The sequence below is a fragment of the Lissotriton helveticus genome, chromosome 3_1, assembly GCF_964261635.1.
Source record: "Lissotriton helveticus chromosome 3_1, aLisHel1.1, whole genome shotgun sequence".
Taxonomy (NCBI): Eukaryota; Metazoa; Chordata; class Amphibia; order Caudata; family Salamandridae; genus Lissotriton; species Lissotriton helveticus.
Genome location: NC_136061.1, coordinates 1,870,692,153 through 1,870,711,889, shown reverse-complemented (window position 1 = coordinate 1,870,711,889; position 19,737 = coordinate 1,870,692,153).

Sequence of the window (19,737 nt, the reverse complement as noted above, 5' to 3'; positions counted from 1 at the left end):
CCACTGGCAAAGTGAGCAATGGACTCACGTCTGAGCATACCATGCCACACTTATGGCGGCCAAAAGCGGTACAAAAGGGGGTGGTGATGGACGGAGCATCCGAATCAATCAAACACTCACACCCAGTCAAAAGATCTGGGTTTAATCCATCACCGTTCTTTAGCCCACTCTGCCACCCCAGTTCAGACATGGCTATATGCAAATCAGTCTGACCCTGTGCCTCATGGGAACAGTCCAGCCCGAACTGCCAAGCCATGCCTTCCCTGGACCAGAAGCAAGCTTCCGAGGACCGGTTTCTGGCATTCCAGCCGTCTTCAGCCCGGCTTGCTTGAATCCAGTGGCAAAGTGAGCAAGGGACTCACGTCTGAGCATACCCTGCCACACTTATGGTGGCCAAAAGCGGTACAAAAGGGGGTGGTGATGGACGGAGCATCCGAATCAATCAAACACTCACACCCAGTCAAAAGATCTGGGTTTAATCCATCACCGTTCTTTAGCCCACTCTGCCACCCCAGTTCAGACATGGCTATATGCAAATCAGTCTGACCCTGTGCCTCATGGGAACAGTCCAGCCCGAACTGCCAAGCCATGCCTTCCCTGGACCGGAAGCAAGCTTCCGAGGACCGGTTTCTGGCATTCCAGCCGTCTTCAGCCCGGCTTGCTTGAATCCAGTGGCAAAGTGAGCAAGGGACTCACGTCTGAGCATACCCTGCCACACTTATGGCGGCCAAAAGCGGTACAAAAGGGGGTGGTGATGGACGGAGCATCCGAATCAATCAAACACTCACACCCAGTCAAAAGATCTGGGTTTAATCCATCACCGTTCTTTAGCCCACTCTGCCACCCCAGTTCAGACATGGCTATATGCAAATCAGTCTGACCCTGTGCCTCATGGGAACAGTCCAGCCCGAACTGCCAAGCCATGCCTTCCCTGGACCGGAAGCAAGCTTCCGAGGACCGGTTTCTGGCATTCCAGCCGTCTTCAGCCCGGCTTGCTTGAATCCAGTGGCAAAGTGAGCAAGGGACTCACGTCTGAGCATACCCTGCCACACTTATGGCGGCCAAAAGCGGTACAAAAGGGGGTGGTGATGGACGGAGCATCCGAATCAATCAAACAAACACTCACACCCAGTCAAAAGATCTGGGTTTAATCCATCACCGTTCTTTAGCCCACTCTGCCACCCCAGTTCAGACATGGCTATATGCAAATCAGTCTGACCCTGTGCCTCATGGGAACAGTCCAGCCCGAACTGCAAAGCCATGCCTTCCCTGGACCGAAAGCAAGCTTCCGAGGACCGGTTTCTGGCATTCCAGCCGTCTTCAGCCCGGCTTGCTTGAATCCAGTGGCAAAGTGAGCAAGGGACTCACGTCTGAGCATACCCTGCCACACTTATGGCGGCCAAAAGCGGTACAAAAGGGGGTGGTCATGGACGGAGCATCCGAATCAATCAAACACTCACACCCAGTCAAAAGATCTGGGTTTAATCCATCACTGTTCTTTAGCCCACTCTGCCACCCCAGTTCAGACATGGCTATATGCAAATCAGTCTGACCCTGTGCCTCATGGGAACAGTCCAGCCCGAACTGCCAAGCCATGCCTTCCCTGGACCGGAAGCAAGCTTCAGAGGACCGGTTTCTGGCATTCCAGCCGTCTTCAGCCCGGCTTGCTTGAATCCACTGGCAAAGTGAGCAATGGACTCACGTCTGAGCATACCATGCCACACTTATGGCGGCCAAAAGCGGTACAAAAGGGGGTGGTGATGGACGGAAAGACGGAAGAGGCTGAGAGCGTTCTTGAACCATACTGGAGTGGGGCTCATGGCGCAGCAGTGTACAGCGGAGCTGTGTGGGAGAGAGAACAGGCCTCGAACCAAGTGTCTGGGGTCTAGCCACAGATTCTGTGGCTAGATGACTCAGCAAGTAAAGTTAAAGTCAAACTGCTGACAACTGCTGTGAACTTCAGGTCATGAGCTTGAATTCATAGAACGCTGATTCATTGTTCCATTGATGTAAACCTTGGTAATGCATTCGTAAAAATACCACTAGTAAAATACCTTTGAGAAATAATTAATAACAAAGAATAAACTTACTCAAATGTGTACCCTTACTTTTGTGAATCAGACTTTAATCAGAAGTTATTATTGTTACTCATATTGTGACATTCATCTGGGTCTCAAATGCAAAAGGAACAACTGATGGACAGAATGTAGAACAATGTAATGCATTCACCCCAGTACAGAGATCTGGGCCTAAATCCATTGTTTTTTTGCTCACCATGAGTTTCCAGTTTGAACCCAGCCATATACAAATCAGTTTTTTGTTTGTTTTTTAAACTTCTTTGTTATTAAACAAGCGTCAGCATTTCAAAACTGTTACATATTCATATATTGAGGTTCATGTTTCCCTGGTGGTTTACACAATCTGCGACTCATAAACATGTTGTAGTAATCATGATGTCAGTGGAGTCTACCTGTAAAATTCGCTCTCATCCCACCCCCTCCCCACCTAATTATTCAATGCCACCTGTACACCCTATAGTCTACCCACAGTTGCCAATTTTTCTCCCATTTCTTGGGGAATCCCCAGCTCTCATAAATTGTCTTTTCTGCCGCACAGCACCAGTCCATGTCTCTTTTCCATTGAGATACTTTTGGCGATTGAGTGACCCCCCCATGCCCCTGCCACTCTCCGCCTGGCAACCATTGCCGCCACCTGTAACCAGAATTTTTGATATTTGGGCCATTTCTGTTCCCCCAGAGACACACAATATATGCCACCTAGCATACAGGGGGACTACCTGTTCTAACACTTCCGACATTATCCGAACCACCTTCTTCCAGTAATTCTGTATGATCGGGCAGTCCCACAGAATATGGAAAAATGTTCCCCTCTGAGGGCAGCCCCTCTGACATTCCACCGTTAATATGCGCCCTAGCTTAAACATAAGTGCGTTGGTGTAATAGGACCGGTGCAGTATCCTCAGCTGGACCAATCTAAATCGTGCCCGTATTGCCAACTCTCTAAGACTCTGCACTGCCTCTGCCCAGTCATCATCCTTTAGCAATCCCACCTCAGATTCTCACACCTCTTGCAGCTTTATTAGTAAGTCTGGTGAGTTGTTTAATATTTTTTTATATATGCAGGACAGTGCCTTTGGAATTGGATCCATTAACTACCTGTTAACTAGTGGACTGTATTCGGGAATCTGATCCCTATCTTTAAGGTGTCTGCCCAACGCATGCTTCAATTGCAAATATCTATAGTGCTCCGTGGGAGCCAATTGAAAGTCTACATGTAGGTCTGCAGCAACATCATATGCAAATCAGTCTTGACTTTGTGCCCAATGGGAACAGTTCAGCCCGAACTGCCAGGCCTGGACTGGAAACAAGCATCCTAGGGCGGGTTTCAGGGTTTCACCCCTCATCAGCCAGGATAGCTTGACTCCAGTTGCATAGAGAGCACGGGACCCACGTCGGGGCATACCTATCCCATTTGGGGTGACAAATGCAAAAAGAACAATCGATGGACAGAATACAGAACAATGACATACATTCAACCCAGTACAGAGAGCTGTTCCTAAATCCATCGTTTTTTTGCTCACCATGCCATTCCAGTTTGAACCCAGCCATATGTAAATCAGTCTTGACCCTGCGCCCAATGGGAAAAGTCCAGCCCGAACTGCCAGGCCAAGTCCTCCCTGGGTTGGAAACAAGCATCCTAGGAGCGGTTTCAGGGTTTCACCCCTCATCAGCCAGGATAGCTTGACTCCAGTAGCATGGAGAGCACGGGACCCACATCTGAACATACCCGTCCCACTCGGGGTGACAAATGCAAAAATAACAATTGTTGGAAAGAATGCAGAACAAGGTCATACATTCACCCCAATACAGAGATCTGGGCCTAAATCCATCGTTTTTTGCTCACCATGACATTCCAGTTTGAACCCAGCCATATGCAAATCAGTCTTGACCCTGCACCCAATGGGAACAGTCCGGTTTCGTGGTTTCACCCCTCATCTGCCAGGATAGCTTGACTCCAGTGGCATGGAGAGCACGGGACCCATGTCTGGACATAGCCGTCCCACTTTGAGTGACAAATGCAAAAAGAACAATTGATGGACAGAATGCAGAACAATGTCATACATTCAGCCCAGAACAGAGATCTGGGCCTAAAACCATTGTTTTTTTGCTCACCATGCCATTCCTGTTTGAACCCAGCCATAGGCAAATCAGTCTTGACCCTGCGCCCAATGGGAATAGTCCAGCCTGAACTGGCAGGCCAGGTCCTACCTGGACTGGAAACAAGCATCCTGGGGCCGATTTCAGGGTTTCACCCCTCATCAACCACGATAGCTTTTACTCCAGTGGCATGGAGAGCATGGGACCCATGTCTGGGCATACCCGTCCCACTCAGGGGACAAATGCAAAAAGAAAAATTGATGGACAGAATGCAGAACAATGTCATACATTCACCCAGTACAGAGATCGGGGCATAAATCAATGTTTTTTGCTCACTATGCCATTCCAATTTGAACCTAGCCATATGCAAATCGGCCTTGACCCTGCACCCAATGGGAACAGTCCAGCTCGAACTTGCAGGCCAGGTCCTCCCTTGACTGTAAACAAGCATCCTAGGACCAGTTTTGGGGATTCACCCCTCATCAGCCAGGATAGCGTGACTCCAGTGAGATGGAGAGCACAGGACCTACGTCTGGACATACCCATCCCACTCGGGGTGACAAATGCAAAATGAACAATTGATGGACAGAATGAAGAACAATGTCATACATTCACCCCAGTACATATATCTGGGCCTAAATCCATCGGATTTTTGCTCACCATGCCATTCCAGTTTGAACCCAGCCATATGTAAATTTAGTCTTGACCCTGCCCCCAATGTGAACAGTCCAGCCCAAACTGCCAGGCCAGGTCCTCTCGGGACTGGGAACAAGCATCCTAGGACTGGTTTCAGGGTTTCACCACTGATCAGCCAGGATAACTGGAGCCCAGTGGTATGGAGAGCAGGGGTCCCAAGTCTGGGCATACCTGTCCCACTCAGGGTGACAAATGCAAAAAGAACAATTGATCGACATAATGCAGACCAATGTCATACATTCCCCCCGGTACAGAGGTCTGGGCCTAAATCTATCGTTTTTTTGCTCACCATGCCATTCCATCTTGAACCCAGCCATATGCAAATCAGTCTTGACCCTGCGCCAAGTGGGAACAGTCCAGCCCGAACTGGCAGGCCAGTTCCTCCCTGGATTGGAAAGAAGCCTCCTAGAACCGGTTTTGGGATTTCACCCCTCATCAGCCAGGATAGCTTGCCTCCAGTGGCATGGAGAGCACGGGACCTACGTCTGGGCATACCCATCCCACTCGAGGTGACAAATGCAAAAAGAACAATTGATAGACAGAATGTAGAACAATGTCATACATTCACCCCAGGACAGAGACTTGGGCCTAAATCCATCGTTTTTTGCTCACCAAGCCATTCCAGTTTGAACCCAGCCATATGCAAATCAGTCTTGACCAGCGCCCAATGGGAACAGTCTAGCCCGAACAGGCAGGCACAGGGTCAGGACTGATTTGCATATACCTGGGTCTGAACTGAGGTGGCGAAGTGAGCTAAAGAATGGTGATGGATTCAACCCAGATCTGTGACTGGGGGTGAGTGTCAGAAAAGTTTCAGCGCTCCATCCATCATCTCCTTGTGTTTGCTTTGTTCGCCTTAAATTGGCAGGGTATGCCCAGACTTGGGTCCCTTGCTCACTTTGCCACTGGATTCAAACTAGCCTGGCGGATGAAGGGTGTTAATCAGGAACCGGTACCAGGATGCTTGTTTCCGGTTCAGGGAAGACCTGGCTTGGTAGTTCGGGTTGGACTGTTCCCATGAGGCACAGGGTCAGGACTGATTTGGATATAGCTGATGTCTAAACTGAGGTGGTGCAGTGAGCTAAAGAATGATTATGGAATCAACCCCGATCTGTGACTCGGGCTGAGTGTCTGAAAAGTTTCAGTGCTCCGTCCATCATCTCCTTGTGTTTGCTTCATCTGGGTCTCTACAAGGTATATCTGGCCGTGAAGATGCCTCTAATGGATGATCGATGACTACCTCCATAGTAACAGATTTGTGATATGGTCACATATAGTGAGTCTCAGGGTAACCTTGTGATATTACAGAATGCCTTTTTAGGGTCTAGCGATGAGTGCATGCGCTAGCCCATGTATCTCGCTTGCGAGACTCTGTTATTATCTAAAGAGGGCTTGGAGCCCACCCGTGATTTCCAATTTGTTGGCTTGTATGGCACTCTTCTTTACAGCCTCATAATTAATCAAGGCAGGCCTGGCATAATTTCTGTTTCTTTCTGTGGAGCAGGGACCAAGCACTGATTGATTCAACTTAATTAGTGCCCGTCCGCTGCTCCCGACGTGATAGAGCATGTGCATGGTGCCGCAAACTTGTTACAGGAGCATTGTAGCATTAAACTCACTCGTGCAACAGAGCAACATTACAACACTGGACTCATCCTGCTCCCTTCTGTGCACCAAGGTACATGAACATCACCAGAAAAACTCACCCTGTGTAAGATGCTTCCCCTGTGCACATTCATCAAAAATTAGAGGCTCACTTCAGCATCATTGTACATTCCCTTCCAACATTCTATAATGTTGATTCTCTTTGCAGCTCCCATGGCAGCGTCGCATGACAACCTTCCCCTATGAAGCATCTTCTTCCCATATGCTCTGATATTGCTCCACTCTGGTGCCCCACACTGCAGCCTCTAACAGCCTCTAACATTGCAGCACTCCCCTTCTGCATTGAGCTGGCTCATTGTTGAACTGAGTGAGGTAGGCTGTGAAAGCACAGGTGCAGGATAGATTTTGAATGATTTTGAATTGTCCATGTAAGCAGTGGTTATGACAATGGTACAATTAAGTGGTACCAGGAATATGGCTGGGCGGACAACTGGAAGAAGTTCCTAAGAAACATTTTGAGCACTGGTACTTAATCTTTTACAAATTAAGCACTGATTGCGTATGTTTTATATGAGCGTCATACTATTCAACCCACGTCCACTCACATCAAACCATCCCTTTTTGTGCCAGTACACACGCTCTATACACTATAACAACCCTTTTTACTGACCTTCTCTTCACCTTTTGATGTCACATCCCATGAGCACCGACCCACTGGGCAGTACAACAGCACTCACCTGGTGTACATACCCTGCCCTCCATCCAATGAGAATGCCTCATGATCCTCACGGGGCGGCGTAGAAGTGCCCTGGCCAGCAGGCTATGTTAATCTGTTTACCTAGTATAGAGCACCGAGAAGCTAGTGAACATCTGGTTATGGGTTCAAGCAGATCATTTTATAAGATAGCCACTGCTTTGGTTTATGAAACCATACACTTGATCATGGCAGTTGTTTTGAAAAGAGACTGAACTGAAAACAGTTCTGTGGTTATTGGTCACCAGTTTACAGTTTTGGACAGCAAGGAAGCATGGCTGGTGAGGGAACTATTGCTTGCTTCACTTTTGGAAAAGAAATTATTGAAGATTGTTTATTCTACTTGTTGAAGGAGTTGGGCTGTACTGACTAGAACCATTGCTATGTTACACCATAAATACTCTCTAGTGGAAAGTGATTGGCGGCGCGTCCCTCTCCTGCTCCCTGGATAGCCTCGTAATCTAATAGTTGCAACATAAGGATTACTAGTGACATTTGTGGCCTACCTACTGTGAACTGAGCTCGTACTTCCCAAGATCCTATTATTATATTTTTTTGCACATTATGCCTAGATATGGGTCTCCAGTTAGCATGGACTATTGTTAGGGCTAGCTTGTTGGTTTAATTATTTATTTTGTTATTGTTTGTTACCTTCCAATCTCTTCTACAGCTACCTTCTTCCCGACCATTTACCTGACCATTGTATATTTTGGCAATCCTATTGTAAAGCGCTCTGGTGCTCGAAGGCATGGTATGCGCTATATGAATATATTAATAAATAAAGAATGTACAAGAACTGGAGTTGCTGGCATACCATAGTGCCAGTGAGGTTGCAGGTTTCCTCCGAGACTTGTGTCTCAGTCTTCAGTTGATGGTGGGCTTGAAGAGCGTAGGATATTGGGGTCTGTGAGATTCAGTGATGTTCAAGTGTTGTTTGGATGCCTACTGGAGGAAGAGTTTTCACTGCCTTTTCTGAAAGCTGGAATGTATGCCAGGGTAGAGATGGAGGATGCTCTGTAACTGGAGCCCTGCAACTTGATGGTGGTGTCTTGGCGTGGTTCATATGTACATGCATGAATGTGCTAACACTTAAAGAGTGCACACCCAGATCACAAGCAACAAAACACTGTACACTAGCGAGAGCCCACTGAATGATAGTTGTGTATGGGGCAAGCAACAGGTAAGTTGTATTCTTTTGAGGGGTAATAATTATTGAAGTGATAGGTTTTCAGTTTCCTACTGAGTTGCAACAGGGTAGGAGCCGTTCTGATGGGGAAACAGTCGGAACACCGTGGCCTCAGCCATGCATGGTCCGACTACGCAAGCGCTGCACACTTACCTTAACCATACAAATGCCTTAGCCATGCATATGCGCAGTTAAGGCAGTGCGTGGTCTAGCTGCTGGCTGCGGCTTTGCAGAACTCGGAAGCAGGCAGACCTCGGACGAGGAGGCGGAGGACGCAACGAGGTAAGTGGTGCTGGGATTGGGTTTTGGGGGGTTTGGGGTAGTTTGTATGGGTTTGGGGATAGTTTTTAGGGTTGGGTGGTCGGGTAGTGTTTTTTGGGCCTTGGGGGTCGGGTCATTTCAGGGCTGGGGTTCGGGTAGTTTTTAGGGCTAGCGATGGGAGGGTCGAGGTCGTTTTTTTAATTAGGGGTAAGGGTGTTACGCCTAAGGGCAATGGGGGGGGCTGTGGTAGATTTAGGAACAGCGCAGGGGGTAGGGGTTTGGGGTAGGGTACGTAAAAGGTCAGGGTTTTAGGCCTCAGAGCATGGGGAGAGGAGTGGGTAGTTGGGGACATTTTTAGGGCTTAGGGGCTAGCGGGGTAGTTTTTAGGGCGAAGGAGGGGGGTCGGGTATAGTTTTTTTAATTAGGGTTAAGGATTTTAGGCCTAAGGGAAGTGGAAGGGGTTTGGGTCGTTTTAGGGACAGCGAGGGGGTTAGAGAAAGGTTTTGTTCCTCAGGACCGGGGGCATGTAGGGGATGGATTGGTGTCACTACAACGCATGCTTTTACCACGCATGCCTTTACAACGCGGTTTTTACCACGCAGTCCATTACAACGCATAATGCTTTTAGGCGCTGGATAGTGAATTATTTAATTTACTATTCCAACTCCAGTCCCCGTGGATAGCAGGGAAGGTGTTGGATAGTAAATTAAATACATTCCCTATCCTAGAGCGCCCCCCAGCGCATTGCGTTGTAATGGTTTGCGTGGTAAAAGTTGCGATGTAATGGTAGTGCGTTGTAAAAAATTCGTTGTAACCGTGCTACACCGTAGGGGATATGTAGCTTAGGGCGGGGAAGGGGGATCATAGTAGCGGCAAACTTAGCCATGCATACCCCTTTACTGTTAATGCCTTTACCTTGAATTTGCGTGGTAAAGGAATGCATGGTTAAGACCAGTTCATGCTTCGGGCTGTGTGGTAGAGGCACAAGTGGGTTAGCCATTTGTGCCTCTATTATATAGCCGTCTGATATCAATGGGGATACTGCTCCAGATTGTCGGTATGGAGAAGGCCTGTCTTCCCTTTTCGGGTGGAGCCTAGGTTGTTTGTTAACAAAAGAGGTGTGGGGCCCCCCGTTGCTTACCATTTTTTGGCTTTCATGGCATTCTTCTTTAATCCCTTGTAATTGGTCACTGAAGGCCAAATAACATTTCTGTTCCTTTCGGTGGAACAGGAACAAAGCATTGATTGATGTAACTTAATCAGTGCCTGTCCGCTGCTCCCAATGTGATAGAGGCACTATTCTGTTCTTTTTATTAGATTCTAGTACCTTGCAAACAGAAGACATGTAACTGGCAAAAACGTGCCCAGCAGGACAAACAAAATTGCAAATTTTAATTTTCTATAGTTAACTCTTTTATTTTGCAAAGTCTCCTCGTCTCAATTAGCACTTGTATTTTTTTTATCATGAGAGATATTTTCAAAAGATGACGACTATCTTGCTCTTAATATTGAAAAGTGACATTGTTTCTTTCAAGTATGTAATTTCCTAAATTATGCTTTAACGCATAATCGTGCAGTACACCCCAAACCACCCTACTCTAATCAAAATCCTCCCCACTCCAATTAACCCCACATCAATCCAATGCAACCCACTCCAATCAACCCACATCAGTTCAATCCAATACAATCCATGCCACACCAGTCCAATCCACCCCACCAATCCAATCCACCCCCTCCAATCAAGCCCCACCACAATTCACTCCACCCCACTCCACTCCAATCCACCACACTACAATACTCCCAATCCATTCTAATCCATCCCACACCAATACACCCACTCCAATCTGCCACAGTCCAATCCCCCAATCCAATCTCCCCCCCTCCAAACCAACCCGCCCAACTCCAATCCACCCAATCCAACCTATCTCACCTCATCCCTCACCAATCCACCTCACTCCATTACAATTCACCATAATCCAATCCAATCCGCCCTACTCCAGTCCAATCCACCCCTCTCAATCCAATACAATGCACACCACTCCAATCTATCACACTCCAATTCAGTCCTCCCCATGCCAAGCCAATACACCCCTCAGCAATCCAGTCCACACCACACCACTCCACTCCAACCCACCACAATGAACCCCACTCCAATCTAGCCCACACCAATACAGCCCACCTCACTCCAAGTCAGTCCACCCCACGCCAATCCAATCCACCCACACCAATCTAGCCTACCCATTCCATTCCAACTCCTATCCAATCCACCGTACTCAACTCCAAAGCACCCCACTCTACTCCAATCCACCCCACTCTACTCCAGTCAACCCCACTTCACTCAATCTGCCCATCTCTACCCCAATTCAATCCATCCACCCCAAATATATCCACCCCATCTCATCTCATCCCAGTCCAATCCAATCCACCCCACTCCAGTCTAATCTACCCGAATCCAATCCACTCCAATCCACTCCAATCCAATCCACACCACTCCAATCCAATCCACTCCAATCCAGTCAACCCTCACTCCAGTCATTCCACCCCACTACAGTCCAATCCAATCTACCACAATTCATCACACTCCAATAAAATCTAATCCACCTCACTTCACACCACTCCACCCCATTCCAATTCACCCCATTCTAAATCCAGTCCAATACAATCCACTCCACCTCAGTCCTATAACTCCAATGCAGTCCACCCAATCCAAACCAATCCACCCAGCCTAATTCAATCCACCCCACCCCACCCTTTCCACCCACCCCACCCCATTTCAATCCACCCCACTCCAATCTAAACCACTCAGTCCACCCACTCTAATCCTCCCCACTCCCGGAAATCCACCCCACTGTACCCCAATCCACTCCACCCCTCTACTTCAATCCACTCCAACTCACTCCACCCTATGGCATCCCGCCCCACCCCACTCTACACTACTCCACTTCGTGACATTGCACTCTCTGCCACTCTGCTTGCAGCCAAGTCGCTCCCCTGTTGCCACACAGCTCCACCTGTGCACCAGTGCCTCTCACGCTGCCGCAGCCTCCCTGCCCGCGAGTTCGTTTCCTGCCATTGCCCAGAGGTAGAGTGTCTCAGTTTTACTGTCTTTGTTAAACTGTGATTCTGTAATTATTGTACTGTCTTTAGCTTTGTCCTATTCGTCGTTGTTCAGCTCCATTCCCCTCTCCCCCCCTTTTTGCCTTCTGTTCCCCTGCCCGTTCCTGCTGCTGCTCCCCTGCATCCCGCCCCCTTGCCGCCCCGCTCCCGCCTCCCAGCTGTTCCTCCTTTCCTCCCCGCATTAAATGGCGCACCAGAGGCAAGCCCGTCTGCGCCCGTCCGCACCTGTACCGCGCCCAGCGCCAGAACCCCTGGACCCTGCGAACACTACAACACCAAACTCCACTACAGCGCCAGCAGCCTCCACGCACTCAACGCCGGCCGAAACAACACCTGCTTCCAGGCCACCCCGAAACTGTCCCACGGACTCTTCTCCTGCTGCACCTGCATCTTCACCTGGACATAACCACCAAATCCCCAAGGACTAGGCCCAACTACCTCCGCTGCATACTCCTCAACACCCGCTCCATACGCAAACACACCGTCGAACTCTGGGATCTGCTCGACACCGCCGCCCCAGACGTGGCCTTCCTGACCGAGACCTGGTGAAACGACTCCTCGGCGCCCGACGTCGCCATAGCCATCCTGGATGGCTACAAGGTCACCTGCAGGGATCGAGCCAACGGAACCGGAGGAGGAATAGCCATCATACACAAATCCACCCTCAATGTTGCCACCCACGCAGACGACACCCTCAACACCGCCAAACACCTGCACTTTTGGATCCACACCGACCCCAACACCACCCTCAGCGGTACACTCATCTACAGACCCCACGGACCCCGGCCCCAGTTCAGCGACTCCATCGCAGACCTCGCCAGCACCCACGCACTTGCATCCACGGACTACATCCTCCTCGGGGACCTGAACTTCCACCTCGAGAACAACAACGACTCCAACTCCACCACCCTGATCGACAACCTCGCCAACCTCGGCCTTAGACAACTCGTCACCACACCCACCCACGTAGCTGGCCACACGCTGGACCCCGTCTTCTCCACAGGCACCCACGTCGCCTTCAACCACACCACCGAACTCCACTGGACCGACCACCACTGCGTCCATTTCACCTTCAAGAAACCAACCACGCACCACCACACCCAACAGCGCCCCCGCCGCTACTGGAGCAAAGTCATCGAAGACCAGCTGATCACCACCCTCACCCAAAACCCACCCACCGACCCCACCAACCCAGACGCCGCAGCCAACAACCTCAGACAGTGGATCGACAACTGCCCCAACACCCTCGCCCCGCTCAAGAAACCCTCCAACAGCCACCCCAGCAAGAGAGCCACCTGGTTTACCGACGAGCTCCAAACCTCCAAACTCACATGCCGGAAACTGGAGAAGATATGGCTCCACGAAGGCACACCGTACAACCACGCAGCCCACAAGGACACCACCCGCAGACATCACCACCTCATCAGATTAGCCAAAAGATCCTCCTTCAAATACCGTCTGGATAACAATGCACACGACAGCAAAGAGCTCTTTAGCATCGTAAAGTAACTCTCCAACCCCAGCACCAACACCAACGACATCCCGCCCTCACATGAACTGAGCGACTCACTAGTCATCTTCTTCCACCGCAAGATCGCTGACATCCACGACATCTTCAACACCACGACCGCCCCGACTACGCCAGACCCCACCTCCCCTGGGAACACCACCAGCGCCAACTGCCTGACCTTCTGGTCCAACATCAACGATGACGAGACACGCAAGGTCATGAATTCCATCCACTCAGGATCTCTGTCAGACCAGTGCCCACACCACATATTCAACAAAGCAGACACAGCCATCACACCCCAACCACGGAAGATCATTAACATCTCCTTCGAAACAGCAACATTCCCGGAAAGCTGGAAGCAAGCCGAAATCAATGCCCTCCTCAAGAAGCCCAAGGAGGACCCCAAGGACCTCAAGAATTTCCGGCCCATCTCCCTGCTACCATTCCCGTGCAATTTTGGGAGCGCGCCTGATTTACTAGCGTGTTGCTCCTCTCAGACTGAGACTTCCTAGCGCTGTTAAGCGCTTCGCCTGCTCCCTTCTCCTTACCTGGGATTTCAGACCGCCCTCGGCCGAGTATTGACGTTGAGGGCTGGGATCTGTTTGGGGCCGCCATCTTGGGGGTAGGACTCTCCGCCCTCGCGCTCTAGTAGCGCTACATAAAGCTCTCCCTTACCTCCGCGCAGCGGACGCGCCGGATCCGCGCCGGAGTCGTGCCAGAGTCCTGCCCGTCTGCGCCCGTCAGCGTCCCGGAGGCGTGAGGCGTGGCAGGATCTCTTGGCCGTCACTCCTCTTCACCCTACATTAATATGCTGTCGTACACATCCAAGGAGCTCCACTCCCTGCGCTCTGTGGAGGTCTCCTGCCACTCCGTTTTCCCTGGGCGTTACAGGGGCAAATATAAATGTCCAGGTTGCAAGTGGCATCCTACCAGGGTTCTCCCTACTTCCTCCCGCGTGAAGGAGGGTAGCATCAAACACCCTTGCTTACTCCTTAATACTAGGTCGCTTTGCAGACACTCTCAGGAGATTTTTGATCTCCTCTCTACGAACAATCCCACTTGCCTTATGCTCACTGAGACTTGGCTCAATGAATCATCGCACCCGGACATAGCAGCAGCCATTCCTTCTGAGTATATTATGTATAGACAAGATAGAGCCAAGGGAAGGGGGGGAGGAGTTGCCCTTGTTGTAAAAAAATTTTTACGTGTGCAGTTGTGCCCACGCAGACCATCATGGGTGCCGAATCCCTTGCCTTCAACCTGTCCCTATCACCTCAACAAACCGTGAAGGGGCTCATAGTATATCGGCCTCCGGGCCCTGTGGGGTCCTTTTTTGAGGACCTCCAGCAGGTCCTGGCTATACTAGCTCTTAGATCGGAACATTGTTTACTGGCAGGAGATTTTAACCTCCACATGGAAGATCAGCAGGCTCAGGACGTCGTCAAGTTACTAGATATTACATCTGCCCTGGGTCTGCTTCCCTATCTCTCCCGCCCGACCCATGATAAAGGCCACACTTTAGATCAGGTCTTCTCCACCTCACCAATTGTGGTTACTGCACTCGTGCCCGTACTGTGGTCCGATCACCATCTTGCTCATTTTCAAATATCTGGCACCGAGAAACCATCTATCAGAGCCTCCAGGCAACTGGGAAGGAACTATAGGGCGTATCATCAGGTATCTCCCAACATGTTATCTCAGGCCCTGGTGAATCATCCTCTCTCCGTCACGGGGAATCTGGAGTTTGACCTAGAGACCCTACAGTCCTGGCTCTTAGCTAGATTGAATGAGCTAGCCCCTTTGCAGCCTCCTAGATCTGACACCAAACGGTCCTCGGCCCCCTGGTTCAAGGCAGATGTCGCCCAATCCCGTAGACAATGCAAAGCCGCTGAACGTGCATGGAGGGCCCAATATGACGGTGAGGCTAAACAGACCTACAAGTCCATGATGAAATCTTATCATGCTTTAATTCTACAGGCTAAGAAATGCTATTTTGCAAGAAAAATTGAGGAAGCAGCTAACTCCTGTAAAGAAATCTTTTCGATCGTACGAGAATTTACTACCTCACGTTCGATCTCAGATCAGGAGGTTCCAGATGAGAACTGGGCGGACACTATTGCCAATTTTTTTACGACCAAAATCAGGCAGATTCAGGAGTCCTTCTCTTCGAGATCGACAGCTGACCATTCGATCCTGTCTAATGAGATAGCTCACCAGCCTATCTCTGGTCCGGTTCTTCTGGACTTTCCGCCTCTCACAATTGCTTCATCCGTAGCTTTGATGAGGAACCTGAAATCTGGCTCACCGTGCGATCCCTGCCCGGCAAAATTTTTTGCCAGAATGGCAGATGTTGTCAACCCATTGGCTAATCCTATTCTGAACCTCTCACTGAGTCAGGGAGTTCTGCCACCTTCCTGGAAACAGGCTATGGTGATTCCTCTCCTCAAAAAGCCCAATCTTCCCCCAGAAGTCCCGTCTAACTATCGGCCAATTTCGCTCCTTCCAGCACTGACTAAAATCCTGGAGAAGCACGTTCATAGCGTGCTTTCCAACTTCCTGGAGTCTAATGAGCTTCTCCACGCGTCTCAATCGGGCTTTCGATCCAACTTAAGTACCGAGACGGCGCTTTTGGAAGTCTCGGAGATTGTAAAGGAGGTGCTGGATGACGGAGGCAGGGTGATGTTAGTCATGTTAGATTTGTCGGCGGCTTTTGACACCGTCCCCCATGAGGATCTCCTCATAAGACTTCATGACATCGGTCTTGGGGGGACGGTGCTTAACTGGTTTTGTTCCTTCTTAGCCAACCGCCGGCAAACGATCTGGGCCCCTCCTGGATCTGCCGAAATACAGCCATTGGGAGTCGGAGTTCCTCAGGGCTCTCAGTATTGAGCCCGACTTTATTTAACATCCTCATGACCCCTCTGGCGACTTTGGTGGAGTCCTTCGGGGCCCGGATCGTCTCATATGCTGACGACACCCAGCTTCTTTTCACCTGCCACAAGAGCGAAGAATTCGATGGGGAAAGTATCCGTGAGTGCCTTGGGGCTGTTTTTAACTGGTTCCATCTGAACAGCCTCAAGTGCAACTCGGATAAATCAGAGATACTTTTCTTTGGATGTCCTCTGGAACCGGACTGGCATGATTGGTGGCCTGTCGACATGTTCCCTCCGGCTCAGGCCTCCTTTTGGGCTAAGAACCTGGGAATTAAAATTGACAATGGACTTACGCTTAATTCCCAGGTGGCCACCCTTACAGGAACCTGTTTCGGCATCCTCCGGATGCTCCGAAAGTTTTTCCCTCTTCTATCCCAGGAACACCGGAGAATAATTGTTCAGGCCCTCATTGGATCCAGATTGGATTACGCTAATATTCTGTATCTGGGTCTCCCAGAATACCTCCTACAGCGTTTGCAGGTGACCCAGAACGCGGCAGCACGAGCTATTTTCGGCTTGCATCGCCGAGCCAGTGCCTCGAATCTGCTGCAATCCCTTCATTGGCTTCCTATACGGAAGAGGATAATGTTCAAGGCTCTGACATTAGCCCACAAAGCACTGCATGCCACGGGTGCAAAATACTTACAGAAAAGGCTGGCCTTTTATCGGCCGACGCGATCCTTAAGATCGGAGTCTTTAGCGCTGGCTGCGGTTCCATGCATAAAGAGGGCACGCCTGGGAGGGCGGTCTTTTAGACTTCTGGCCCCTCAGCTGTGGAATTCCCTACCCTTGTCTCTACGGTCCACATCCAATCTGTTGGCCTTTAGGAAGGATCTTAAGACTTGGTTATTTTCTAATTAGAAGCTCTACTGTTCTCTTTTTCTTTGTTTTAACCCGTTTGTTGTTATGCTTCTCAGTTTCTTCTCTGGGTCTGGAGCACAAAAGCGCCGGGACACTCCTTTGGAGTAGCCGTTGCGCTATACAAGACCCATATATAACATAACATAACATAACATTGAAAAAATCGCCAGCACTCAACTTGCCCGCCACCTGGAAGACAACAACAACTTTTTGGACCCGTCCCAGTCCGGATTTAGACGAAACCACAGCACCGAGACAGCCCTCATCGCCGCCACAGACGGCATCAGGTGCCAACTAGACAACGGCGAAACATCAGCCCTCATCCTCCTGGACCTGTCGGCCGCCTTCGACATGGTCTGCCACCGCACCCTAAAAACGCGCTTCATAGAAAAGGGAATCCAAGAGAAGGCCCTTGATTGGACCAAGTCCTTTGTCTCCGGCAGAACCCAGAGCGTCCGCCTGCCACCCTTCCGATCCGAAGCCACCGACATCATCTGTGGCATCCCCCAGGGCTCATCCCTCAGCCCGACACTGTTCAACGTCTACATGGCCCCCTCGCACAAGTGGCCCGCCATCACAACCTCAACATCATCTCCTACGCCAAGCTCATCCTCTCCCTCACCAAGGACCCACACACCGCCAAAACCAACCTCCATGAGGGAATGAAGGCCGTCGCCGACTGGATGAAGAACAGCCATCTGAAGATGAAACGGAGGTCCTCATCTTCGGACCCACCCCCTCAGCCTGGGACGACTCCTGGTGGCCTACCATACTGGGAACAGCACCGACACCCACCAACCATGCACGCAACCTAGGATTCATCCTCGACTCCTCCCTCTCCATGTCTAAACAGGTCAACGCCGTCTCCTCCTCCTGCTACAACACCCTTCGCATGTTCCGCAGGATCTACAAGTGGATCCTGACCGAAACCAGAAGAACTGTGACAAAGGCCCTCGTCAGCAGCAGACTGGACTACGGCAACACACTCTACACAGGAATCCCAGCCAAACAACTATGACGACTTCAACACATCCAAAATGCCTCCGCCCCACTGATCGTCAACACCCCCCGCCGCAGCCACATCACCCCCCTCCTGAAAGACCTACACTGGCTCCCTGTTGACAAGAGGATCACCTTCAAGCTCCTCACCCACGCACACAAAGCACTCCACAACACCGGACCAGCCTGCCTGAACAGCAGACTCAGCTTCCACACCCCCACCCGCCAGCTCCGCTCCGCCAGCCTCACCCTCGCCACCGTCCCCCGCATCCAACAAACGACCTCCTTCGACAGATCCTTCTCCTACCTCGCCGCAAAGACCTGGAACACCCTCCCTACCCACCTACGGTAGACCCAAGACCTACTCGCCTTCAGAAGACTCCTCAAGACCTGGCTCTTCCAGCAGTAGCGGCACCCCCCACTCTCCACTCAGCGCCTTGAGACCCTCACGGGTGAGTAGCGTGCTTTACAAGTACATTGATTGATTTATGGATTGCTTGATTGACTCTCTGCCACTCAGGGCACACGTCCTAAAAAAGAAGTGGGGGGGACTGCCAACACAGCATATGACGTCACGACGAGTGAAATTCCACATGGCATCATAGAAAATGACCTCACTGGAAGACTCTGCATTAGGGTGAGTAGCACTATAAAAGAAATAAAATAGTGCTATTTATATTGTTTTTTGTGGAAATACTGGGACAGGCCATCCCATCTGCCATTCCTACAGTGCCTGCTAAAGTAAAAAGCATGCATCTCTTAAATATCTGTGAAGAGATAACAAGCTGTGTTATTTTGTTTCCTTGTTTCATTTACAAGTGTGAGGTTCCAGGCCGCCTCCCGTCTGATACTAGATCAAAAGGAGGCCTTATGTCCCCTTAACTTCTGCCTTTATCTTTGGCACTGCTAGAGGTGTGAAAAAAAAACCTAACTGCCTGTACGTTGCTGCTGAGAATGAAAAGCAGACAATGTGCAGGAGCTGCTGAACGTATCCCGGTGTCTGAAAATGACACTGGTATAAGTTCAACATATTTCTCTGGGGCTGAACTTCTTGGCAGGGGTATTGGCATCCACCCTGTGAAAAGAGTGGGTGGACGCCGTGTACCCGCGTGTACCCCCGAATCGTGCCCTGCTGCCACTGAACCACTGAACTATACTCCACTGTACTCCCCTCTACGACACTCTTCTCCCCTACTCCACTCTACAGCACTCCAACAAATCAACTCTATAACAGTCTACTCCCCCAGTCCACTCAACGACACTCCACACCACTAAAGTTTAGCCATGTTGAACAGCAGCCACACTAGTGTACAACATGGCTAAAACACATTGCCAAAGCCAATAGCTATTGTATAGGTGAGACCAATTGACTTTGCCAATGCTTGTTCTTACTAACACTGTAATTTCCTATTATGTTTTGCTGGATTTGGGGATCTCTTATGGTTAGCACAAAGTCTTCCCTGGACTGCGCCTCCTTACTTGTGCCCGGAAAACCAATGGCGTATTTAGTTATTTTGTATTTTTATAATGTACTTCACTAAAAGAGAGGTGTCAACGTGTTGGTCAATGGTTTCCCTGTTCCATGACACTTGTCAGTGAGTGTTGGGCTATGCCCCTCACACGTGTCGCACATTCTG